A 26,967-nucleotide genomic window follows, 5' to 3' on the forward strand; every position below is an offset into this window, starting at 1 on the left:
AGCCCAGTCAAGTTGACACAAAATTAACCATCATAAGTCCACCCCTTGTCAACTTAGCACTCATACACATCTCCTTAAACCATATTTAGTCTCCAAATACAGACAATAACAAGGTCATAATTCCACCTAATGCAATACAACTATTCTTTGTACAACTGGAAATGCATCCCTTTCCCAGATAAAACAGTAAAGTCCCTGAATGATGTTTACTCTTCTCCTTGATATCCTATAACTTAAATACTATGATGTAAAATTAACAATACTATGATATAAAGTTAAAATGTGTTAATGATAAGGGAATAAAAGAGGGATGCAAACAAAGGTACTTGGAGATATATAGATACAGATATAGATATTACACACACACAAACATATTCATAACAAAACAAGAAAAAAATACTCATGACAATTCCAGTCATTGGTTCCGGATCTGGTCACTTGGTCATATCTGATATTTATAATTACCTTCTTCCACTATCCATTCTGTTTTCCCTTTGCCTTCAAACGAACACCTCAACTGGATGTGATTGTTTACTAACGGAGTGAACCTAATATTCATTTCTGAAGCATCTGGGTCACAGTAGTCCTGTCCGTGTTAGGTTGTTATGGTTTTCCATTGATCTTAATCACGGGGCATGGGAATATTAAGACACCATAAGGGATCTCCTGTATTCCAGACATACTCTTCCTCTCCCCCATTGTGGAAGAGTAGTCCAATCACCCCTTGGTAGTCAGGATCAATCATCCCTGTCAGCACAGTAACTCTCTTCTCTGTCTGTTGACTCAGAGGCATGAGGAGCCTAAAGTGGCTCGAGTCTTAACTTCCATTTCGATGGAATCACTGTTGTATCTCCAGCTAGAAGCATTCTTCCCCTCTAGAACAAAGACCTCTAGGCCAGCAGGACATATGGTCATAGGAACAGGAAAAAAATTTTGCTAATGGATCACTAGAGGTGAATCACTAGATAGTGAATCATGCCACTCCCATTTGTACCCCTTGATTCTGACAATGGGAGAAACAGCACCATATGTTGGATGCTGATTCAGAGCACATACAGCCTTCTGGCCAACCTTGCACCATCCTCTCAAGGTATTACTGCCAAGCTGGCACTCAACTAAGTCTTCAAAAGACCATTTCACTGTTTATCAAGCCAGCTATTTCAGGATAGTGGGGAACATGGAGAAAGACCACTGAATTCCATAAGCAAGGACCCACTGCTGCACTTCTTTTGCAGTGAAGTGAATTCTGTGATCAGAAGTAGTGCTGTGTGGAAAATCACGATGGTAGATAAGGCATTCTGTAAATCCACTGATGATAGTTTTAGCAAAAGCATTGTATGCAGGGAAGGAATATCTATATTTGGAGTAAATGTCTATTCCAGTAATAACAAAATACTGCCCCTTCCACACCACCAAGCAGTTCCATGAAATCAATCTGCTGCCAGATAGCTGACTGATTTTCCTAGGAAATGGTGCCATATCAGGGACTCAGTGTCAGTTGCTGCTGCTGGCAGGTTAGGCACTCAGCAATGACCATAACCATGTCAGCCTTAGTGAGTGGAAGTCCATGTTGCTGAGCCCATGTGTAACTTCCATCCCTGCCATCACGGCCACTTTGTTGGTGAGACAACTGGATGATGATATGGGTGACTGGGAAAAGAGCATGACTGGTATCCACAGAATATGCCATCCTTCCCACTTGATTATTAAAATCTTCTCCTACTGAGGTCCCCCTTTGGTAAGCATTCACATAGGACACAAATATCTTCATGTATTTTTACCTATTCACAAAGCTCTATCCATACACCTCTTCTCCAAATTTCCCTGTCATCAATTTTCCAATAATGTCCCTTCAAAGATCTTGACCATCCAGCCAAACCACTGACCACAGCTCATGTATCAGTATATAATCGCAGGCCTTGCCATTCCTCTTTCCAAGCAAAGTGAAATAACCAGGTGTGCTGCTTGAAGTTCTGCCCACTGGAAGGATTTTCCTTCACCACTACCCTTCAGAGACATCCCAGTAGTGCTTCAGCTTTCTACTTTCAGGTGGTGCCAGTATATCATGCATAACTATCTGCAAACCAGGCTGGAGTCTTCTCTTCCTCTGTCAACTGATATTAGGAGACTCCTCCTTAGGCCACAGGTGCAGACTGGGAAAGAAAAGGCAGCAGAGCAGAGTGGGGACTATAGGCCTTTGGACCACTTCTTCATGTAACTTACTTATGCCTGCAGGGCCTACTTGGGCCTCATCACAAATATACTACTTCCATTTGAGGATGGAGTGCTACTGTTGGAGGAGTTAAGCATATGCCACCCCAAAAGATGATGCTCTGACATACTGACTACTTTGAATTAAAGGCACTTAAAAAAACCACAGGTGCAAGATCACTCTGACCTCCATTCTGCTTCTTAAAAGGAGATGAAATTCCCATGTGAAAAATGTCCTCTCTATACCAAAAGGAATATAACGTTTTTTTTGTCAAGGATGGGAAGTTCAAGTCTAGGGAAACCCATACAAATGAACCTTTCTAAACTATCCTTTATATTCCCAGTCATTTCTCTACCCAATTAACTACCCTAGCCCAACCTGTTTGCCTTATCACATTTCACAACCTACTATTCTTTGTCCAATTCAGTACACAAGTGATTGACTCTAACTGTTTCTTTGGGTCTTCATTTCCTTATGAGGGCTCCCGTGCCACATAAATAAATCTTTTGTCCTGTTAATCTATCTTATGTCAATTTAATTCTCAGGCACAGCTGAAAAAATCCTAAAAGGGAAGGGGTAAAGTTTTGGACTCCCCAACACTGTGCATGCTCAACTTTATGGCTTGATAAGTTCAAGTGACCCAGTTTACTCAGGTCACACAGTAATTTGGTGGCCCATGGTTGAAGTTTCAGTCTCTACTCAGGCCCAGTAGAAGGTCAAGAGCTGTTTATCAAAAGGGAGGAGTTACCCATGGAGGATGGCAGGGCTTTGCTCCAAAATCCTAAGTGTGTAAGCTGTGAGTCAACTCCAAGGGCCTGCCAAAGGCTCCAAAGAGCATCTGCCACTGACACTTCAAGCACGACTGGATATGCTCCATCATATGGCCTAAGTAGCAGAACAGTTTGCACAGATGTCTGGACCTATTGTAGAGCCTTCTCTTGTTCTGTGCCCCACTCAAAACTAGCAGTTTTTTGGGTCACCTGGAAAATGGGTGGTAGCAACACACCCAGATGAGGACTATGTTGCCTCCAAAATCCAAAGAGGACCACTAGGCATTGTGCTTTTTGTGGTTGCAAGACGGGTCAGATACAACAACTTATCCTTCATCTTAGAAGGATAAATATCTTGGCATTTCTAAGTCCATTGTACTACTAGAAATTTCACTGAACTAGAGGGCCTTGAATTTTATTCAGATTCATTTCTCGCCCTCAGACAGGCAAATGCCTTACCAAGAAGTCTAGAGTAGTTGCTACTTCTCATCACTAGGTCCAATCAGCATAACATCATCAATATAATGGAATAGTACGATACCTCGTGGAAGAAAAAGGAAATCAAGATCCCTGAAAACTAAATTATGACATGGGGCTGGAGAACTGATATACGCCTGAGGTAGGATGGTGAAGGTGTACTGCTGGACTTGCCGGCTGAAAGCAAACTGCTTCTGGTGGGCCTTAGGGACAGGGATGAAGAAAAAAACATTTGCCAGATCAATAACTGCATACCAGGTACCGGGGGGATATGTCAATTTGCTCAAGCAATGAAACCACATCTGGTACAGCAGCTGCAATTGGAGTCACCACTTGGTTACACTCATGATAATCCACTGTTTTTCTCCAAGATCTATTTGTCTTCTGCACAGGCTAAATAGGAGAGTTGAATGGGGATTTGGTGGGAATCACCACCCCTGCATCTTTTAAATTCTTGATGACGGCACTAATCACTGCAATCCCTTGTGAAATATGGTATTGTTTTGATTTACTACTTTCCTAAGTAGAGGCAGTTCTAATGACTTCAACTAGCCCATTCCCACCATAATAGCTCTGACTCCATACAGCACGAAATCAATGTAAAGATTCTGCCAGCTGCTAAGCATATTTGTTCCATTTATGCATTCCAGAATTAGGGAAATAACCACAGAATGAGTTCAGAGGCCCACTAAGCCCACTTGAGACAACCTGAGCTAAAACTCTATTGACCTCCTGACCTCCACATGCCTCTCTTCTTACTGGTGTACCATAGTGATGTTTTGAGTCTCCTGGAATTAGTGTCAGTTCAGAGCCTGTGTCCAGTAGTCCCTGAAAGCTCTGATTATTTCCTTTTCCACGACACACAGTTACCCTGGTCAAGGCTATAGTTCCCTTGGGAATACTGGGTAAAAGACTGACAGTATAAATTTTTGGCAGTGTACCAGGGATCTTCCTTAAGAGAACCCAGGCTCCCCATCATTCAAGGGGTTCTGGGTTTATAAACTGGTCCAAATCTGGGAACTGACTTAGGGGCTGTGACACTCTGCTTTTACGATTCAGGTTAGACTTTTGTTCACTTGACATAGGATTTTTCTGCTTCAATAGATCAAATAAGAATTTAGTAGGATTCCTATCTATTTTACTTCTAGAAAGACCATCATCAACTAGCCAATGCCATAGGTCTGCAGGAGTCAGACTATTCTGATTGCTGTTTTGACTCTGCTGTCCATTATGGTAACCACATCCACCTTTCCTTTGGCAGCTGAGTACTACCAGTAGGCTCCTGCCACACCAGGATCCAATTACTCCCACTGCATTTAGGTTTCCCAATTCAAAGACTGCAGTTTCCACTGTAAGGTCTGGCCAACAGAAAAGAGCAATTATAGAGCTCTTCGAGAATACTGGAGTTCCCTTCCTACGTTTACTTCTCAAGTATTGGTGAAAGATATGTTTTAAATGACAGACAAATCCACTAATCCAAACATTCCAAAATTCCTTAGTCTACATTAAACCAAAGCAGGTCCAGCATTTCCAACTTGCACACTATAGACCACCTTTTGGTCTAGGTTTCAGCCAATCAAAGAAACAAACTGTTCGAGACCTTTCTAATTCCCCAAGCAACACATTAAATGCAGAATCTCCATTTAGTGAGCCCATGTCAATAAGTTCTGGTCTGATCCAACTTTATGTCTATCTCACACCTTTAGTATGCATTCCCACACATTCCCCAGATTTCTGCCTGTGTAAACTAGAAAATTCAAGTAGTTCCGTTCGAGTATAGCACACATTTTCATGGGTCACACTTTGTGCCTCATCTTTTTTAGGGGCTGTTCAGACTTGAATGTAGTTACAGTTCTAGAAGAAAAGAGGGGTGGCCAGGATGGTTCCTGAGGAGATTCAGCATTGTCTTTCACGACAGCTGCCTCAGGGTAGGCCATTACAGTCTCCTGGTGGCAAGGCAGAATTAAAACCCTCATGAGTGGTGTGGAGAGGCCATTCCCCCTGGTGGTGGGGAAGCCTCTTCAACTGGCAAAGACAACTCATCAGAATTTAGGGGTTCAATGTCCCCAGGTTCATCATGATCTTCCCATACATCCCCATTTCAACTTTCAGGATCCCACTCTTTCCTAATCAATGCCCTAACTATAATGTACTTGTTTATATTATTCCCATATTCTAGACTGTGAGGTCCTTGAAGACCCAGACTGGCATTTATTTCTGTATCTCCCAATGCCTAATACAGGTACCTAAAATATAGTCAGTGTTCAATAAAGATTTCTATGGAACTGAATTTTGCTTCTCAACATATCTCAGTTCTCCATTATTAAACTTCCATAGACTGTTTCAACAATTTGAAATCCTTGTTTACAGATCTATGAGGTCTTAATCTGTTAGAAGTGCCTCTCTAATGGAAAACAGTCTTGTTCACCAAGGGAAACACATAAAGGACTTGCTTGCTCACATTTTTCCAAAATGATATAAAACTCATTCTAACTACTAATTTTCATTTCTCCTTGAATTAGAAGTACCAGTCATCTTCAGCATATTTTTTTCTGTCCTAACTTTAGTATGAATCACCTGTAATTGTTTTCACTCCATACCCAATAAGTAAATGAGTACTAATGCTATCTATAAAAGACTTCCAATGTACATAGAGTCTAATCCATCCAGTATAACATAATTAGATTTGCATATTAAAAGAAAAAAAATCCATGTGTAAAGCACACCTTCAATTCTCCTTTCTCTTTAAAATTGGATACATTCCTGAGAAACCTAACACCCTATAAGCAATATTTGAAAAAGTTTTTTTTTCTTCATCATTACGAAGACTAGCTGAGCCATCAGCTAAAAATCCAAAGTTTTCCCATAGGCAATCTAGGCACTCCCAACATTCTTCATAATGTCAGGATCCTATGGAAATGTCTACTGACACTGTTCTTCTATAGAGTAAATACATAACCACATCCAAAAAATGTTAGTTATTGGGTGATAACAATAATACCAATAAGTTTTATTTACTAAGTTCCTCTAATTGTGTATAAGTATTCATTTAACTGTGCACAAATGTCATTTTTTTTTTATATTTTACATTAACTAGACACCACAGAAGAATCAGCTACACTCCTAGAAACCCACTCTATTGCCTTCAGCAATTTAATGGTGAGTGCGGCAGCAATATGTTCCACCCAAAAATGGAACATCTGACTAGTAATAAATAACAAATACCTAGCCAAAAACTACTCATAATTCAAATGTAACAAGGGGAGTAAAGAGAAGAGAGAGGTACATCTTAAAAATCCCTAATATGACTCTCCCTTGTGAAAAATTCAGGTCTTTTGCATCCTTAAATTTAAAATGAACGCAGAAATTTGAAATTGCTTGTGCTGGGAATTGATAATTTTGCATTCTGAATGGTGAAATATGTAATGGCATTACTTCCCAAAGAAATGCCAGTCTGCTTCACTGGGAAAAATAAACAAATGCATCTCAAGACAGGTTAATGTGAGTATGACAAAGCATCTCTGGTAATTATTTACAACATTTGCAAACCATTTATGTGTTCCTCAAGTAGAATGTGATACAAATTAAGTACAACTAAAAAAGTCACAGACATTCATGCTGCAAAACCCAAAGATATAATACAACTACATTTTCACCCCACCATCTTATCAACTATCTGAAGGCAACAATTATGTGAATCTCTTCTACAGCACTGGAAAGTAATATTGTCAGCTATGACTATCATGTACTTTAAAAAAAAAAAAATCAGTACCTTCAATAACTATGGCATCAATATCCACAAATACATGTACAGAGATTTTCACCAAATCAAGAAAAAAACTGGGCTTCCAGTTGTCCTTCTTTCACTGGGAAATCCCTTAACCAGAAAATCTAATTTCCCGAAGTAATACATTCAGGTTTAGCACATAATAAGTGTTCAACAAATGTTTCTTCACTTTACCCCTTCAGCATAATGATTTTGTCAACTCAATAAACTTTTTAGCCACAATTCTCAAGCCTAAACTGAAAATTTCCTCTACTTAATTTGACCAAATTATATAAAGATGAAATGGCACAGTATAATGGCTAATGATTTTGTATGTCTACAATACACTTCTTAATATCAATAAAAGTAGCTTACATTCTACCTTATCAGATCACTTTTACTCATTCAGTCAACAATTTAACTTTTTGTACATTTATAAATTCCTAACTACACTGTAGCCACCTTCCTAAAGAACATACTGTAATTTCTTTCTATCCTGTGGAATCCTCATAACACTTAGAAGATGCATAATTTGTTAAATAAGTTTGATACACATGGAAATTTTCACATATCTGAATTGGGATAATCCCCAAATGATCTCTTATATGAAGTTTTAGTAGCTGAGGAAGATGAAGGAAAAGTCATGTAACTGAGATAAGGTGACATTAAGAAGAATTTAGTCCATTAAAATATTGTACAGTGATATCAGCAGGAATAAAGGAGTAAGGACCTCCAAAAATCCTCACCTCCATAGAGCAAGAACAAAGGCAAAATTGTCAAAATCAACTTCTTCAGAACTCTCTAGAGTTAATTAATCAAAGGCTTGCAACAATCTAGAGAGCATGTATTCAAGAAAAACGGCTGAATCTTGGTAAGAGCAACAAGGTTGCTGGCATTTTATCCTGTCCTATTCTCATCTCTTTCGCCTCAGCACCATGCTAGCCTTGAAAACCAACCGGCACGAAATCCAGTAGCCTAACTGCCACCAGAAGGGACAGAATAGGGTTGGAATGCCTCCAAAACCCCATTCCCAGAAATTGTCATTACTGACCTGTCCGGCAGTTCCCTGAAAAATGCCACTCCTATGCTTGTCTTTGTTTGAACTGACTCAGAGCTTGCCTATTGCCAGTAACCTTTCCCCAGATGGCACTTGTGAAAAACAAATAGGGCCAATTGTTTAACATCACAGCTGCCTGAGGCGGGCAAACATTAAGCTGACTAAAATCTTAAAATGAAAACCTGGCAAAGGAGATGTACATAGAGAGTTTCAAAAAGATCTGAAATATTCCTCAAAATGTAGAAGACCATGCTCATGCATAGGACTGTGTACATGCTCAGGGCTGTGTGCATGCTCAGGAAGGCCTGAGACAGCACTAATCTCTCACCTCTGGCTACTCTTTAGGCTCTGCACAAATAGGAAAAGAACACTAAGGCAGAGTAGTAAACTGCCTGCCTGAGCACCAAAGGTATGTATGCCTCATCATGCACACACAGACCCTTGGCAAAAGCTGGGAGACTCATTTGGTACCAGGCATTCAAGGAAATAACTGTTCAGTCATTAGCTATCCAGTAAGCTAACCATGCAGAGACTTCAGTGGCCACACATAAACAAGAACACAGAGTTTAAAGAGTTCAGGAAAGTCACTAAGCAAATAAACACCAACAAAAAACAATAATAACAAACACTGGGAAGGACAGAGAATATGACTTCCTATCTTACCACATTATATTTTTTTTAAATGTCTAGTTTTCAACAAAAAATTATGAGACATGCAAGAAACAAGAAAGTACAGTTCATACAAAGAGGGAGAAAAGGCAATTAACAGAAATTGCCCCTAGTAAGCACATTGGACTTACTAGACAAAGACATTAAAATTGGCTACTTTAAATATGTTCATAGATATAGTCTCAAAGAGCTAAAGGAACCATGTCTTAATAAAGGAAAATATAAGAATATCTCACCAAATAGAAATTAGCAATAAAAAGGAATCATAAAAAATAAACATAAAAATAATGGAGTTGAATAATATAACAACTTAATTGAAAAATGCAGTGTAAGAGTTCAACAGCACATTTGAGCTGGCAGAAGAAAGAATCAGTGAACTTGAAGAAAGGTCAATTGAGATTATGCAATCTAAGGAACAGAAAAAAAAGAATGAAGAAAAACTAACAGCATCAAAGACCTGTGGGAAACCATAGGAAATAATGCCAGAAAACTTCTCAAATTTATCTGTATACCCATGAAGCTCAATAAACTCCAGGAAGGATAAACTTAAAGATATCCACACTTTGACACATCATAGCCAAACTTTTGAAAGACAAAGACAAAGAAAGAATCTTGAAAACAACAAGAGAGAAACAACTTATCACAAACAAGGAATCCTCAAAAAGATTTTACAACTGATAGCTCACAAAAAACTACGGGGCCAGAAGGCAATGGGATGACACATTCTTCGAAGTCCTGAAAGAGACCATCAACTAAGAATTCTAAATCCAGCAAAACTAATCTTTGAATCTGAAGAAGAAATTAAGACTTCCCCAGATAAACAAAACCAGGATGAATTTTTTGCTAGCAGAGCTTATCTATGACACATACTCATAGGAGTCCTTCAGGCTGAAATGAAAGAAACGAAAGGACAGAAGACAGTACTTGAATCCACATAAAGAAATTAATAGCCCTGTATAGGTAGCTACATAGTTAAATATAAAAGATAATATGTGTATAATATAAAATACAGTATATACTCTTATTTATAAGTCTTCTTTTCTCCTATCTGACTTAAAATACTACTGGGCATACAATGTAGTAAGATGTAATTTGTACAATAACAGCACAAAGGATGTGGAGGGAATGTAGCTATATAGGAGCAAAGTTTTCATAAACTTAAAATTAAGTTGTTATTAATCCAAACTAGATTGTTAAAAATTAAGATGTTATTTGTGATCCCCAGGGCAAACACAAAGAAAATAACTCAAAAAATATGCAGTAAAAGAAACAAGGGAATTAAAATGTACTGTAGAAAATATATATTTAATACAAAAGAAGGCAGAGAAGGCAGTAATGGTGGAATTAAGGAACAACAACAACAACAAAACACTTAAGACAAACAGAAAACAAGTAGTAAAATGGTAGACATAGGGCCAGCCCGGTGGCGCACTGCTACAGTGCGCCGCTTGGGAGCGCGGCGGCGCTCACGCTGAGGGTTCGGATCCCACATACAGACCGGCCGCTCACTGGCTGAGTGAGGTGCGGGCACAACACCGAGGGTTGCGATCCCGTTGCCGGTCCCGGTCCGGTACGGGCGCGACACTGAGGGTTGCGATCCGTTGCCGGTCACGAAAAAAGACAAAAAGGAAAAAAAAAAAAATGGTAGACATAAGTCCTACTCTATCAGTAATTACATTAACTATAAATAGATTCAACACTCCAATCAAAAGGCAGAAATTGGCAGAATGGATAAAGAGAAATGAACACATTAAATCTTGTCTGCATAACAGAAAATAGACAAAATTTAAAATATCTAAATATCTCATAAAAATCACCACCAGTTATTTAACCAACATTCTTCTCATTCAACAGAATAGAAAATTAGTATTCACTTCAACTTTTCTGATTCAGGGTGGCCCATTTTAATGCCATTCAGCTTCTGCAGGCTTATTTTGTTTTTCATGCCCAATTTGGGCAAACTGAAAAAAAGTATAATCTCATTTTAAGTTGTCTATTATTTTTAAATTCATAACTAAAATGAAACAATCTCACCTTTAATCACTATCTTTTATTATTGTCTAAGCATGTAATTTTTTAATGCTATTCACTTAAACCCCTGTATATCAGTGAAGTATATTCACAGATTGACCTTACATAATACTGCAGCACTGTCTTTACTACAACTGCAGAAGTTCTGAATTATCATAATATAGAAGTAAAGCAACTTTTTGAAATGACCCTGCAGACTCTTTTTTTAACCACAGGGCTGGACACAACATAAATGGCAATCTGGCTGGCCTCTCCGTTATCTAAGCCCACTTTCAGTAAGAGATGTAAGAGGGAGAAGAAAGTCAACTTTCTCTAAATACAAGAAAAAAGTGACTTAACACTTTACAAAATAAGTATTTCATTCATAGAGTACCTTTCATATGTACCAAAATGTACATATCCTTCTAAGGAAAATGAACTATTTTACCAGAATTACAGAAGAGTGAATTTTAAAGGAGCTAACATTATCTCTGACACTCATTTATTAAACTTGTAATAAAAAATGTTTTTCTCATTTCAAAATTTAAAGAAAAAATTTTTTGTATCCTCTGCTAGTGACAATTAATGTGTTCTTTATTCTTTAAGTAGGATTCTATAACATAATCTTTGTACCACTTATTAGGGATTTGACAGGGGAAGGAAGAAGGTGCAGGTCAAGAAATGTGTAAACTAATTAAAGTTTGAAAGTATAGACTTAAAAGGACATAAATTTGGGTAAACATTTTAGAAGTACTGATACTGTCCCATGTTGGTTTATTAATTTTCTCAGTGAGTTTATTCTAAGCATTAAAACTAATAGGTTCAAAATAAGTACAATATATACAAAATACCTATAAGAACTTAATACTGGTAGTATAGCCTATGAATAAAAAGCACAGATTCAGGAAGACTTGTGATCAAACTCCAGCTCTACCACTTACTATTAATCCAACCTTAGCTACATTTGCTCACTTGTCGGAGACTTATTTTTCTTGTTTATGAAACGGGGAAAATGCCACTCCCAAAAAGTATTGTTTGGAATTCTATAAAACAACATACATAAAGAATTTTACATGATGCTAGGCACAAAGATTTCCATAATGCTTACCAAAAGAAGAGCACAGGTAGTATATTACATTATACAGAATGCGTCAGGAATTCTATCTAGATCAGTGGTAACAAAATCATAATGTGGGCAAAAAAGTCATTTAATTATTCCAGACTCAAAATCTGTAAAATAAATGGTTTGAACTAAATAATTTAAAGGAACTCCGAGTTTCTGAAATTCAAAGACTATATCTTAAAGTGATGCACAAAAAGCCAATGACTCCAAAACTGTCACAATAAATAGCCTACAGGACTAATTCTATGAACACCAAATGAAACAAACAGATAACACATATTAAGAATCTGGGAAAAAAAAAATCATACAATTTGAGTGATCACAACATTTTTAGAAATCAATTAAAAGAAAATTATCAGAGTTAAGTACAAAAATTTAATGTTAATTTTATGGGGAAAATGTAACCACAATTTTACTATTTGACAATAAAAAAATCATTAAATGATGGTATATCCATGACACAATAGCCCATATCCATTACAAATCAAGTTCTCAAAAAAATGCATGATATAATAAGCACTCAGAATGTGATGCTGAGTGAAAAGGGCAAAATATAAAATAATATTTACAATTTTGTTTTTAAAATATGTTTGCAAAAGAAAAAAGACTGCAAGAAAAGTCACTAAAATGTTAGCAGGTGTTACCTCAGATTAATGGCAATAGGAATAACTTTTTCCTCTATAGATTCTTTTATTCCCAATTTTCTACTATAATCAACTATAATTTCTACAACCAAAAAAAGCAATACAACATCCATTTATGGTTAAATTAAAAAACTCTAAACAAACCAGGAGTTAAAAAGAACTTCCTCAATCTAATCAAAATGATACTTAAAAAAAACTCACAGCTAACTACTCACTGGTAAAAGACTACATAGCTTTTCTACTAAAATGAGAAACAAGGCAAGGATGTCTGCTCTGACTTGTCCTATTAACACAACTAGAGAGCCTAGAGAGTGCAATGACACAAGAAAGCAAAATAAAAGGCAAACAGATGGGAAAATATGAAATAAAACTGTCTCTACTGACAGACAGCATGATTGTCTATGTAAAATAATCCCAATGAGTCCACAAAAGCTACTAGAACTAATAAGTGAGTTTAATGAAGATGTAAGATTTGTGGTCAATACAAAAATTGATTTATTTATATAAACTGGAAATAGAAATTTTTTAAAAGGCTACCATTTAAAACAGCATAAAACACTTAGATACAAATATAACAAAATACATGCCAAATTTTTATGCTGAAAGCTGAAAAACAGTGAGAGAAATCAAAGACCTAAATAAATGAAGGCATTTTATTATTAAGGGATTTAAAAACAATATTGTTAAGATGTCAGTTCTCCCCAAACTGATCTATTACTTCAATGCAATCCTAATCAAAATTTCACATGCTTTTTTATAGAAAGAAATAAGCTGGTTCTAAAGATTACATGGAAAGAAAAGGACCTAAAACACAAAACAATATAAAAAATAACAAAATTGGGATACTCAGGATTCCTGATTTCAAAACATACTATAAAGCCACTGTAATAAAGATGGTGTGGTTTGGGACAAAGGAGAGATATACAGGACAATGAAACAAATCAATAGTACATACATAGTCAATTGATTTTTGACAAAGGTGCCAAGAAAATTTAATGAAGAAAAGATAGAAAAAATAGCCTTTTCAATAAATGGGTGCTGCAAGAATTAGGAATCTGTATACAGAAAGAGAGAGAGAGAGAGAGAGAGAAACGTTGACTTTTCCACAATAAAAAAGTACAAAGCACTGATACATGCATGGACATGGATGAACAACAAAAGCATTAAGTGAAAAAAAACCAGAAACAAAAGGCTACAACTGTATGATTCCATTTATACGACATTCCAAAAAAGACAAAACTACAGGTACAGAAAACAGATCAGAGGTTGCCAGGACTTGTAGGTGAAGGGAGGGAACTAACTATAAAGGGGCTTGAGCAAACTTTCTGGAATGATGGAAATGTTCTTTGTCTTACTGCGGTGGTTGTTTCATGACCATATGCATTTGTCAGAGTTTATACAATATATTATAAATTACTTTTTACTTCTTATAAGTCATGTCCCAATAATAGAGGCATCATATGCCCTTTTGAAAAATATGTATAAATTTAAAGAAACTAAACCAAGCGTACTGGGTATAGGAGTGGGGCAGCGAGGAAACAACATGGAGACCAAAAATCCTTAATATATTGCAAATCCAAAAAATTCTTTTATCATTAGTAAATAAGAAGAAACAGATATTCATTGATACAAAGAGTTAATCTAAAGAAAGTTGCCTTTGGACAGAAAATAAGAAAATTTGATGAGCTTTCTGGAAAGCTCAAAAAATCACAAGGACCTTGTTGATAAAATACTGTGATTGAGCTAGAATTTGGAAATATTGGACTCCTATTTATCCATTTAAGCTCCAGACAAACTAATTGTTATCCATCTCTCTTCTCTTTTTCACTACCACAAAAAAAAAGTGATGTCCTTCTGTGATGATTTTCTGCAGTTTCTTTTTGTCTCTTATTAAGTATTAAGATGATTAAAATAAACAAAATAGCCTCAGAAGTTTTGAGCTGATCATTCCAATAAGATAAATTTTTCCATTTAATGAAAGTTAAGAGGTAAGTTGTAACTTCCATCACTTTGTTTTATGTTTGTTCCATCTGGCTTATACTGTTGCTAGGAAACCAGTTCATAAAAAGATTTCCCAGTCCACAGAGCAATCTCCTAGCCAGCCTGAAGGATACCAAACTTTGTAACCAGGGCAATTCTCTATCACACAATTTTCTGGTTAGCCTGCACCACACAGGTGCACTCTCCCTGGCATCCTGTGCTCCATTTACCTAGCAGGTACAGTATAACCAATCCTCTCAGTGCAACAGAAATTATAGCAGAAGGCAATGAAATGATCACAAGTGGAGAGCTCTCCGATGGCAGAGAACACAGTGAATTTATCGTCAGTCCCTGTTGCCCCACCCAACTAAACATTCTGGGTTTTTTGCCTTAAATTGTGGGGTGAAATGTCAGCCCGCCCAATGGCAAGATGAAATGTCAGCCCACCCCAATCATTCCACCAGGCAAATGCAAACTGCTTCCAAAAGGTATCATCCAACTCCCTTGCCGGATAAATATTTGGAGAGGAAGGTGGCATCAGTATCTGCACAGTTGGTCGGGGTAGGGAGAGGAGAGGCAAGAGTCGGAATTCGTAAAGGGCCGCTGAGTCACTCACAGCTGTGGCCAATACTTTACCCTCCAGGAAATCAGGCTCTGCCCCAACTCTCATCAGGAAAGCAAGTGACAGTAGTAGCAGCAGCAGCAGCATCCTACCAAAAAAAACACTCAGTACTGCTTTTAATAGTTGCCACTCCTTAAAATAAAGCCAAAAATAGGTTTCATGTCCAAAGCTTTCCTCCGCAGTACGCGACACGCGCAGATGGAGAAAACATCTTTACTGTGGGGAAACGGAGGCGCGCTTATAAGGATGAAGGATACCTCACCACTTGGCAAACTTACTAGTTCCTGCCTTAACTCCGAAATGCCACCTTTATTGCAACATGTGGCCCAAGTAACTACATATAAGGAAATGTGGCTGGCGGACGTTGTAGAGCTTTTACCCGGTGTACTTGGCAAAGGGGGAAACATAAACCAGGCGCGTTCGGTGCAACCTTCGGTGCAACCTCGACAAGAATCAAAGTCCGTTCAGTACGAGCCTCGGTGACAGAATATCACGTGTACTTGCGCATACTTTAGAAAACACTCGATTCTAGAACGTGCAGGTGCCGATACTTGCCGGCGAGCGCAAGAACGGGTCGACACTCGCCGCCCTGGGAGGCCGGCTCGGTTCCTGCCGGAGGCGGGTCACGCCCCCCTAACTCCCGGACCAGGCCACCGCCGGGCGGAGGCTGGAGCAGGCTGGTGGCGGAAGCTCGGCAACGCTCCCCGCTCAGGTGGGGAGCGCCTTGCCTCGCGCGGCCCCGGCCCCGAGACCCAGGCCCGGAAGGGGAGCGTCCATTTACCTGCTCCCCGTTCTCGCTCGCCGCCGCCGTCGCCGCGCCGCTCACCCACGCTGCCAGGTGAGCCACCCCCAGCACACAGACCCGCACGCGCACACTCGGGGCACCACCCCAGCCCCTCACGGGTGACCGCGGCCCCAGTCCCACAAGTGGGGGTAGCCCACGCACCACCCGGCTTCGAACACCTCTGCCCCCGGAAGTTGATTTCCGCCAAGACCCGCCCAACCCCGCGCCAGTCACTCAACGCAAACACGAGCGTCACGTGGCCCTGAGCTGAGGCTGGAGCTCCGGCCCGATTTCGGTTCCACGCCATCCCTGGCTTGCGTGGTTCGCAGAGGGTTACCCTTGTGAAAGAGGGTGACTGACTTTGTCCTGCCCTTTCCCTAGAGCTTCCTGCTGTTAATTACAGCTTTTCATTCTTGAGTCGCAGGCCCTGCTTCTATGCCTAATCCAGGCAAATAAAACCATCCCCAAATCACATTGACCCTCGCGTCTGTGACTCTGTAGGAATGGCCCTGAGAAGAGCCCGCCTAATCTCTTCGCCACTTCCAAGCAGAATTCAGTAAAATCTGGAACTGAGGGAAATGCCTAATGTGTACAGTAGGTGCTCAAGAAATGGTTGCTGACTAGACAGCTGCTCCGTCGCGTCTTTGCATATCCGAACTCTAAAGCACACGGATCCTCCTAAGCCAAGAGCCTCTCCACACCACCACTGTGACTTCAGTCAGAGAACGCTGCTCTAGAAGTGCTTTGGTTCTTGTCCTCAACTGCAGATCACAGCAATTGATATATGCTATCTCTGATGCAGAGACACTTTATTTTCAGCGGCCAACGCATCCCATTTTTCTCAAAGCCTCAGTCAAATAGCTTCTCATGAAGAAAAGGAAAAATTACATAATTTACAGATTTTTTTTTATTTGAAAGGAAGGATGGGTATATAGATTTTTTTTTAATGTCCATTACAGACTGTTAATAGCTATTAGAAACAGTCAACTAGCAAGCCGCTAATTAAAGATTATTCTATTTTTGCTGTGGGAGGGATTTGGAGAACATTAATTTAACAATTTTTTTATTAAGTGTATACCATATACCCTGTAATGGGGCAAGTTGTGACAATCCAAGAGTGAGCAAGATACATTCAAGATCTTTGCCTTCAAGGAGCTTACTGACTAGTAAGAAAGAAAAACAAGTAACCTGGATATTCTGAGCATAAATCTCTGGAATATTTGCATTCATTGGATAACAGGCATTCTTTAACATCGTGGACATTGTTTTTTCATCTTTCTGTTGAACAACATTGGCTCAAATCTGTAATCAATGCTGTGTACTAGAAGTGGAAAATATTGGCAAGGTATCCTGAAAAGCCTCCAGTAAGTGCAGGCCTTAGTGGTTAATGAACAGTTTCAATACTGAGCAGGTTTCCTCTTCTGCACCCTTCTTCCAGCCCACTCCATCTTTGTGTAAACAATGAACATATTTATTATAGGAAGTATGATGCTTTCTTGTATATTTGTTTACTTGTCTACTTGACCACCAAGTCAGGGACCCCTTCTCATTTGTATATCCAGCAATCTACTTCTCTCTTGTCTCTACATATCCAGCAGGCTAGCAGTGTCTAGTAATTAGAAAAAAGGTATTCAATAAATGTTTCTTAAACTGAGTACAATAACCTTTATATCATTTTGTCACTCATATCTCTTTCTGCTGGAAACTTCCAGATAAGTTTATCAGTTTCCATTAATGTATCTGCATATTCACTGTGTCCCACCTAAACCAATATTCAATGTTAGACATTATTATTTGTAGTAATAATAGTAACTAATATTTATTGAGCATTTGCTATGTGCCTGGCATTGGGCTAAATATTTTAAGTCTATTATCTAATTTGTTATCACAATAATCCTACAAAGTAGGTATATTGATATATTCACTTTTTAAATTAGGATATAGACTTAGAAGGGTTAATTTAACCAAGTGGCATAGCAGGATTTAAAGCCAGATCTGCCCAACAGAAGGATTTAATGTTTATTTGCTACAGCGTCTCACCTCTGCTTTTCAAGTCACTTGTTTGTCAGTGAATCCAAATCCCACCACTTCCATGAAATTTTTCTCTGCTCCCCACAGTAATCTGTCTTTTATTTTTTGTGTGCAATTCAATGGTTTTTAATATATTCACAGTTGTACAATCATCACCACAATCAATTTTAGAATATTTTCATAACTTTATGAAGAAACTCCATTTACTTTGGCAATTGCCCCACACACTCCTCCCATTCCCCCACTCTTTACCTCAGCCCTAGGCAACCACTATTCCATTTTCTGTCTCTATGCTTTTGCCAATCTTGGACATTTCATATAAATGGAATCATGCAATATGTGGTCTTTTGTGATTGGCTTCTTCACTTAGCATCATGTTTTCTAAGTTCATTTATTCATTCATCAGTTGTATTGTTTCTACTTTTTGGATATAATGAATAAGCTTCTATGGATATTTATGTACAAGTATTTGTATCAGCATATGTTTTCATTTCTCTTGGATGTGTACCTAAGAGTGGAATTGCTGGCTCATATGGAAATTCTATATTTCACCTTTTGCAGAACTGCTGAACTGTTTCCAAACTGTCTGTACCATTTCGCATTCCTACCAGCAATGTATGAGGACTCTAGTTTTTCCACTGTGTCTTATGTTGTTTTCTCTAGAACATATGCCTCTATTACTTTTCAGGGTATTTTCTATAAGCCATCTTATATTGTTATTTACCTTTGTTGTGTATTTATCTGCAGGACCATCATCCTAATAGGTTGTGAGGTTCTGAGATGAGAAACATGGTGCCTGCCCTCATGTGGATAAAATCTGGAAAAGGACACAAACAATCAAATCAGGTATTACAGTAATAATAAGCACTGAAATCAAGTTTATTACTAAAGTGGGAGGAAGAGCACCTCACTCAATCCAGATTAAAAAGGAAGTATTTAACATAGAATGTAAAGCTCAGGACAAATCTTGAAGAACCATTAGTAATTGGCCAAGCTAAGGAGAGACATGAGTGTGCTCCAGACAAAGAAACACATACCGTTGTATGTATTTCCTTGCCTATGAACTGTGGAAATGTTTTTTGTAAGTATAATGGAAGCAAAGATGGTGGTGTGTGGGAATGCGGCAGGAGAAATGGGAAATTTAGATGGGGTAAGATGATGAATTTTGTGAACTGTCCCAGGAAGTTTGAACTCTATCCTGAAGGTAATGGAAAATTGCTGGATTATTTAAGCAAGGTTTGGGAAGAATTACTTTAGCAGCAGTGTAGAGGATGGATTACTGGGTCGGGGAGAGGTGGCCAACACTGCAGAAACAAGGAAACCAGTTAGAAGACATGGAATAACTAGAATGAGGAGTTGTGAAGGCCTGAGCCAGCATCATAGCCATGAAGTTGGCAAAGATGATTTGAAAAGCATGTGGACAGCAAAAAAGAGGAAAGAACTGGGGTTACTGGTGCTATTCAAAGAAGTAGAGGATTCAGGAGGAAGGTGGTGCACTTGGTGATAAGAATAATGAAGCACTACAATGGTGGTGTTTTAGTTCACTTGGGCTGATATAACAAAATACTGAGTAGCTTATAAAAAACAAATGTGTTTCTGACAGATCTAGAGGGTGGGCAATCCAAGATCAAGGCACTGTCAGATTTGATGTCTGGCGAAGGTCCACTTTCTGGTTCATAAATGGTGGCTTCTAGCTGTGACCTCACATGGTAGAAGAGGCAAAGCAGCTCTTGGGAGTCTCTTTTATAAGGACACTAATCCCATTCATGAGGTCTTTGCCCATATGACCTAACTAAAGAGCCCCACCTCCTAACACCATCACATTGGAGGTTAATTTCAACATATGAATTCTAGAGGGACACAAATATTCAGACCATAGCAGGTAACACTAATTTAAACTTACTACCATTGTGTTAATGTGCTATTGCAATCACCCACAGAAATGAGATGGACCCCCACCCAAAATTTCATTCATATTTCAAGACTTATGACACCACATATGCACCAAGAGGGTATAAGAAGATTTATTATTCACAAAATGAAGCTTTTTAGGAAGAGCAAAGCTAACTTCCCAAACAGGTCTAAAAATGGCTTGAGAGAGTAGGGGGAAAGGCTTTGGGGAGTTTTTTATGGCTACGACATGTAGCTAGGTTGAAAATTTCCTCATGAGGTGGGGCTTTTGTGGCTTAAATTTCCCACCAGCACCAAAATAGGGAGTACCCAGACTTTCTTATCAGCTTGCCCAGACGTGGGGCAAGAGAGAATGGGTGAATGATCATTGCACACAGCATGAATGTACCCAGTTATACTGTACTCTATAAATATATACAATTATCATGGGTCATTAAGAAAAATAAATTGAAAAGAGAGGAAAAAAAGAGAGTAGAACAGTGATTACAAGAGGCAGGAAAAGGGAGGAGGGGGTGGCGAAAGGTTAGTAGACTGGTACAAAGTCATAAAGTTGTAGTTAAATAGGAAGAATAAGTTCTGGTGCTCTAGGGTGACAAAAGCTGATAATGTTATATTGTATATTTCAAGATAGCCAGAAAAGAGGATCTTGGATGTTATAACTCCAATGAAATGATAAATGTGTAGGTGATAGATATGCTAACTATTCTGATTAGATCATTACACAATATATGCATGGATTGAAACAACAAAGTGTACTCCATAAACATGTACAATGAAAAAAAATTTTAAGAGGGAGAGAGAGAATGGGTAAGAGGTAGTGCCTGAAAGTTGTCAACAGTCAAATATCAAAAATGGAATTAAAGTCTTTAGAACATATGTTTAGGTCTAGTAGTTTTTTTGTATATTTTGGGTGTGTTTGTTTTAACTCCAACTAACAAAATAATATAGTTGTTATGTATTTTATACACTTTGAAAATGATTAGCATTGGAGATTGTTGTTGCCTTTCCAACATTTGTTCCACTCTTCCCACATCATACAGCATACATCTAAGAAATTTGGGTGAAATTAACCTCACCCTTATTCTCAAAATTAGTCCAATCAAGATAGTCCAATCCCAACCTCTAGTGTCCTCATAGCCACAAGAAATTGTTTAGGATTGAGCAAATCGCTAATCAGGGACTTTTGCCCCCAAACAGTGGAGAGTGCGCCCTTTCTCCCCCTTGACGTGAATGAGAAAGCATATGGTGCTTGTTGTTGGGGGCAGTTGTCTTGTAACCAAGAAAATGAAAGAGACATGGAGCTGGAACCCTGATCAAATAAATAAAGATGTGTGATTCTGTATGTAGACAAAGGGATGTAAAAAGTAAACTGTGAAAATTTTTAAATAAGCACTTTTCTGCCTCCTTCCTTTTCATCTGAATTCTTCAAATATGTAAGCCTTCAAATCAATTCAACATAGAATTTGATTTTTCTACTGATCCTCACTGGTAATGAATATTAAAGTCAGTTTGAATTTACTTCAAAATACTTTAGTGTGCGTAATGTATATAAATGTGTACATGTGTGTTACTGAATTTACCTAAATTGTCCAATGGTCATCAGTTGCCTTAATCTTGAATTCACACTGTGGGGGTATTCAGCTGGTTTTTAATCAAAAAATCTGCACTCCAAATGTAGCCACTATAACTACTGCCAATATCATTATCTCCCATTAACACCTGAGACCTTGCTAATCAATAAAATGAATGTTAAAAATGGGGTTTTGTTGTTGAAATTAGTGGTTTGTCGATTAGCATAATGGATGTTACAAATTGATTCTACTTGTTGAATCACGGCTGTTCATGATATGTAGATTGGATATAATATTTCAGAGGCAATTCCTATCTTGCATAACCAAGGGTATAAGAAATTAGCAAACCCTGTAGCCTACACCCTTAAAATACACCCTTCAGATTTCACACCTAAATGTCTAAATTCCAATAATCTTACATGACAAAGGTAGAAAAGTTTAATATTCTGCTTAACTAAAGGAAGAGTCATGCTCATTATAGAAATGACCCAGACATTTTGATGGAGGCAAGGAATAAATTATTGGTGCCTTTTCCTCTGCCCTACAAGATCACTTTTGAAATATTCCCTATGCAGGTGCCATAAAACATATCTCAGGGTAAGCCATTAAACTAAATTCAGACTGGCAGAACATGAATGTCTACTAGGAAACAAATTTCAAGATACAAAAGCTAAAGCTATACATGGTGTCTGACCATGGATACTTGCCTACAGAAATAGCAAGAAGCAAACAGTTCAAAAACCTAATATTTAAGGGAAAATGTATCATTGAATAAACTCTAGCCTGACTGATAATAGCCTGTGACTATTTAAGGAGTATCCTCAGACATCTGTAATCTACCTAATAGAAAATGAGCTACCAAAATGGTATAACCTCCCAAGAAGATCATCTTTCTCAATGAACATCTCAGATGGGGCCATGGAGGGCACAGAGAGCAAAACAGTAACTGCCCAAAAAACACACACCAGTGCCAGCCAGGACTCCTCAGTACTCCTGTGTACTGAATATAACAGAATCAATGACCACTGTGTAATGTTTCTGCATACTCCCTTTTTAATTGGGAATTTTTATTGCAGGTATTTTGACCTTTCTCTCCCATTGCTTGTGTACTGAATATAACAGAATCAATGACCACTGTGTAATGTTTCCGCATACTCCCTTTTTAATTGGGAATTTTTATTGCAGGTATTTTGACCTTTCTCTCCCATTGCATTTTGCATTTGTTGGTGGTAGATGCTTGTCATTGGTTGCTAGACCTTAAAGAACTCCAGGTGAAACTACACAATTTGGGGAAAGAGAAAGGGGGCAGGGATATATGCTAATTACAGTGGTTGGGCAGCAAAAGGGTATATACTCCAGTGGACATGGTAGTTGTCATCCAAATATGCATTTCACCCTACCCACATTGTGTAGCATTCAGGTGTGTTCGGTGAGATCAAGCTCACTTCCTTTTCAAGGGTGAGTCTAAACTATGTGAAGTTACCCCAACCTCCTTACCATAGTTATTGGAGTAGGGAAACCTAGTCCTAGGCCACTCAAGGCATAACCTTAATCATATGAATTGTTTCAGGGATCATCCAACAAGTACAAAGCACAGGACAATTGTTCAATGGTTATTGGGAAAAACTTCTTTCTTCCCCAGGATATAAATGAAGAATCATGTAACTGCTGCTGCTTTTAACAACCAACTTGTGACCATGAAGGAAACCAGTCTGAGGACAAAGCAGATACAGATAGTAAAATAAAGCTGATGTACAATTATACAATTATTATATACAATTGATATAACAATTCAGAGAATGAAGCTAAAGCTTTGATCAAATCACCTCCACTGGACTTTTCATTTATGTGAACAAGTCCCATTTATTGTTTAATCTAGTTTGGATTAGGTCTTATGTTACCTACAATCCAAAGTGTTTTAATTGGTAGAAGAATTCTTTGTTTCTAGCTTCATATTAAATGTTAGGAAATGAACTGTTATTTTCTGAAAATGGAAAAGAGCCTCATGTACCTTCTTCCCTTTTTTAGTGCTCATGCCAGAGAGATGTTGAAAATGAGTTACTGTCACTGTGAGCAGTTCTCTCAGATTCATGTGATAGCTTTCACATTAAAGTTAGGGGGAAAAAATTAGACATTGATTTTTAATGTTATACATAAACAAAGAACATAAAAAGTAAACCGTGAAAATTTTAAATAAGCACCTTTCTGGCCCTTCCTCCAATCAGGTCTCTTTTGAATTCTGTGCTGCATTTAACCCATTTGTGAAATCTCTGTTGTATAGGGGTTACATGAATCCTAACTTCTCACTTTTTCATGAATTGCCATTAGCCACCGTTTGGGTTTGCATAGTTTAGCTTAATTCACAAATGGGCAAGCATCTCTCCCTTAATATTTAAAAACATGAATTGCTTCTATTAGTATCTCGGGCCTAATAAACAAAAGAAAGATTAATCCAGAAAGAGAAACAAGAGAAGCCATTATTTCATTTATGAAATTAGAATAAATTACTAAAAACTAACTTACATGATCAGTTGCCTTTATGATCACTGAATAATAACTCAATACTATAGATAAAAAATGTATGTATCCATTCTATTTTCTTTACTCTTCATTGCATCTTTAAATAAATAAATAACTTGTATCTGTGGAATTAAACTTTCTGAAAACCAGTCCTGAAATATTTTTTATATTCTGAGTCAATTTTAACACCTAAATTATTTATATAATTTCCAGTGGTTAATTAAATGTTATATCCCTGACTGTTAAATGCTGTGATACATACTGAAAAATCAAAAAACTAATTAGGTTTTACATCCTTATTAAACTATTATATTGCTTCTTTAGAAGTTAGTCTTGCCACTTTCGCAGATGTAGCAAGCAATACTCTGGGCAGAAAGCCATGCAAGAGCTGCTACAGCTAAGATAAATTGAGTTTGAACTAAACTTTTTCAAAATTTTTGGTGCACCACAAAATTAACACATCATGAGAAAACTCTAATGTTTGAAAAATGGAATTTGAAAGAATATGGTTGAACCCCAAGCAACATTCTCTTGAGAGTTTGATCACTCTTTTTAAGTCAACCAGAAAAAATAAAATATTATATGTGAACAGTAGAAGGGCCTTCTGTTTATTTCTCTTTCTTTAGGTTTTGGATTTTAAATGATTTTATGTCCTTTGTTAAACTTTAACCTAGCATAGAAAAAAAATTACCCAAACATCTGAAAGAAAGTTATCCCTATTGGAAACCAACTCTGCCTGCGTATTTGTTAAATTGTCAATTCGGAAATACTTGGCTTATAACTTAAAATATAAATAAATTAAAGACTAGTGAAATTTTCCTTTGATACCAAAGTGTAGTCATATGGACATAAAGTCAGAGTATATCAAGCCAGCAATGTGTAAATCTGCCTCTGGTAATAAACTACAAACTCACTGCCTTTTTGAGAGGAAAGGGGAATTCACTAAGAGCTAAGGCATTGTTTGGCCTATTATTCATAGTATAAGTTTTGTTATTATTTTCATAAATTTATCAGAATCTTTGCTTAAGATGTGTATCTTAAACCCCAACATCCTATAATAATTTACCTAGTATTTTTCTATCAAAAGTTACAATTTAGCAAATGTTAATAATGCCTTCACTAAAGATTGAGTGACAACAAAATTAGTTGTTAGCTTAATGAAATAATTTTTTTAGTAAAATTTGGTTTATAAGATACCCAATGATAGTCAAGCTCCTGAGTAAAATATGGATTATATGAATTCTGTTATAAGGAATATCAATAACAGCATGCTCTTTGCTTTCTAGGAAAATGCTATGAATTCTTGATCATCACGTGATTACCTTTTGTGTAAGCAACATTTCCCCACGTTTATAATAATAGAATAAATATTTATTGTTAACAATCTGTAGTGACATGGATATGCTTTATATTCACTACGTATATATAAAACTCGCAATTATATTTATTCACATGCATTTAACACTGTAAGCCATGGTCTCTTTATAGAAATACATTCCCCCATCAACCTCAACAAAAACATTCTATCCTGATTCTCTGGCTTTTCAGAATATTCTTTATCTAATTCGCAGTCTCCCTCCTCCACCCTTTGCTTCAATGTGGCTGTTCTGAAAGTTTCTATCCTTCCTTCGCTTCTCACTCAGATTTAGCCATTCTCTTTGAGTAATCTTTTCTACTCACTACAAACTCTACCCCCTTAATGTAAATGATTCTGGAATACACAGGTATCTTCTGCATAAAACCTTCTTTCCCGATCTACATTAATGCTTTCTACATGCCCATCCAAAACCCATTTATCATGTTCACCTTTCCTGTAGAAGTGCTTTTTAACTCTCCAGCTCAGAATTATCTCTTGAGCTCAGAATAGATTTTACAGCTGCCTACTAGATATCTACCTAGATGTCCTACAGTAAAATCAAAACTTCGGTGTTTCAAAACAAACTCATCATCTGTCCTCCCATTCAACCTTCTTGCTCAATTGCTTTTGTATGCACCTGCCTTAGTCAGAACATGAGGTTCAGCTCCTTTAACAAAGACCCCAAAACAATAGTGGCTTAAACAAGATAAGTCTTTATTTCTTTCTCACATAAAAGCATAAACCTAGGCAATCCAGGGCTGTATCGTGGCTACACAGAGACCGGACCCATCCTCCTTTCATCTTGTTCCTCTCCAATTTTTAACATATGGATTTCTTCCCATGATGTAAAGTAGGTGCTCTAGTTCCTGCCATCATGTCTGCATTCTAACTAGCAGGAAAAGGGAATGGGGGAAGCAAAGGACATACCTCTTCTTTTTAAAAGCATGTTACAGAAGTCACATATCTCACATCCCATTGGCCAGAACTTTGCCACATAGCAATACCTCGCTACAAGGGAAGTTGGGAAATGTCCTCTTGGGATGGGCAGCTTTGTGGCTTGCTAAAACTCAGGAATTCTGTTACAAAGATGAAGGGGATAATACATACCCGGAAATAACCATCAGTTCCTTTCACATCAGTTCCATAAGGAGCTTTCACTCTCCTTCCTCTACTTCACTACTGCTACTGCCTTGTTAATACATATTTTTTCTTTCCATATGAATCTGCACTGAATGATTTCTGATCCTGTAATCTGAGTGGGATAGAAAAAATGCATTTACCAAACTGATGGCCCCATATCACATACCTAAGTCCATGTTGATTCACTCTAACAAAGTGGATTATCTCTAACAAAGATACCACATTTGTCACAGTAGCTGTCATGAGGACAACTACTTGGTTGAGCTTGAGAAGGTCTAAAGTCATCCTGCAGGATCTCTCCAATTTCTGTAGGAGCCAGATTA

At 37.8% G+C, this 26,967-nt stretch overlaps 1 protein-coding gene across 1 annotated transcript in view; it reads right to left on the minus strand.

Moving 5' to 3' along the window:
* Nucleotides 1-16,287, minus strand: part of LOC103598961 (coiled-coil domain-containing protein 91-like) — a 116,409-nt gene extending 100,122 nt beyond the window's left edge. Inside the window, exon 1 of the mRNA XM_008583030.1 lies at nt 16,112-16,287. The gene's annotated coding sequence lies outside the window, so the exon portion shown is untranslated. The remainder of the gene's footprint in view (nt 1-16,111) is intronic.
* Nucleotides 16,288-26,967: the final 10,680 nt, after the last annotated feature.

Source organism: Galeopterus variegatus, unplaced genomic scaffold (assembly GCF_000696425.1).
Source record: "Galeopterus variegatus unplaced genomic scaffold, G_variegatus-3.0.2 Scaffold2802, whole genome shotgun sequence".
Classification (NCBI taxonomy): domain Eukaryota; kingdom Metazoa; phylum Chordata; class Mammalia; order Dermoptera; family Cynocephalidae; genus Galeopterus; species Galeopterus variegatus.